The following is a 1,355-nucleotide window of genomic DNA, read 5'->3' as shown; positions in this document are numbered from 1 at the left end:
TAAGATGGAGCCAATCCATTCACAGATTTAAAGACAACCAGATCTGGAAGTGGATTCTACCACGTACTGGTAACCAGTGGAAGAAGCTGGTGATGGGTCGTCTAGCACAGACCCACCGCTGGAACCAGACAATTGATGAGGGAGAGAACTGTGACAGCGCCGTTCCTTCACTTGACCTCAGTCGCTCTCGTCTGCTCCCTCGTAACACTGCTCTTTATTGAGCTTACATGAATATGCACAAGTTCATTAACATATGACGTCTTACACAGGTATGAACAAAGAGTACCAGTCTGTGCATAGTGTGTCTGTCTGTGTGTGTCTGTGTGTCTGTGTGTGTGTGTGTGTGTGTGTGTGTTCCAGATGTGACCCTGTGACCCCAAAGCTGGTGCTAAGAGTCCAGCGGTCCCCCTAACAAAGGGCTCTTATACTTAACCAGACACAGAGTAGGTGTCCTCCTACACCAGGGGTCTCAAACTCGCGGCCCGCGGGCCAATAGCGGCCCGCAGGACGATAGTTTTTGGCCCCACCTTAACATGAAAATGTAATGTTAGTTTGATAATGTATGACACTTTACAGTGATGTGGGCGGAGCTGAATTAACCCACCAATCAGGGTGGGATATGGATCTCAGGGGACACCAGCCGGGCTTGATGCAAGCAGGGAAACATTTCTCAATGAGTCAAAGTTCCAGCAGCGTTGCCCTGGAGTGTTTCTTTCTTTCTGTGCCTGGCTGGCTTCCTCCTTTCTATTGGGCAAACGCCGACATTCGCCCCAGCGCGCTGCGTTCACAACACTTCAAAAAAAGTTGTTTTTTTTAAGTTGCTGCCCAGCGGGACATTATACGTATATAGATTTATACACACGTCAGTGGGATTTAAAGTTATGTTTCCACAGAGAGAGATCTCATATTAACTCTCACAGTGATGCGTAGGCGGCGGGATAAAAGAAAAGTCATGAACTCAATGCAGCCCAATTTAGTCTGCAGTCACATAGCGACACCTGTTCATCGGCAACAACAGTCCCCGGTAACCCGGACTAATTATAGGGTCGCACCGTAATTTGTGGCTCGATGTTTTTATTTGCATCACTGCGTTTGCATTGCAGCAAACATGAACATTACATATATTTCAATATAATGTAAAAGCAGTCAAAACAACTAACATCAGAAACAGCTGATGTTATTTGTTATATGTCACGGTGTCATTTCCGCTTCTTTCTCCTGTAACAACAGCCCGGCGCCGTGAGCAGTCGCCTGTTTTGCGCTCGCTATCCCTGCACTTTCTACCATCTGCAAACGCCACGGTGTTCATGCCGTCATGAAAGACATGAACATCGAGCGTAAAAACAAAGGAGACT

The sequence above is a fragment of the Simochromis diagramma genome, unplaced genomic scaffold, assembly GCF_900408965.1.
Source record: "Simochromis diagramma unplaced genomic scaffold, fSimDia1.1 OVJJ01000655.1, whole genome shotgun sequence".
NCBI classification, from domain to species: domain Eukaryota; kingdom Metazoa; phylum Chordata; class Actinopteri; order Cichliformes; family Cichlidae; genus Simochromis; species Simochromis diagramma.
Note: the sequence above shows the minus strand (reverse complement) of the source record.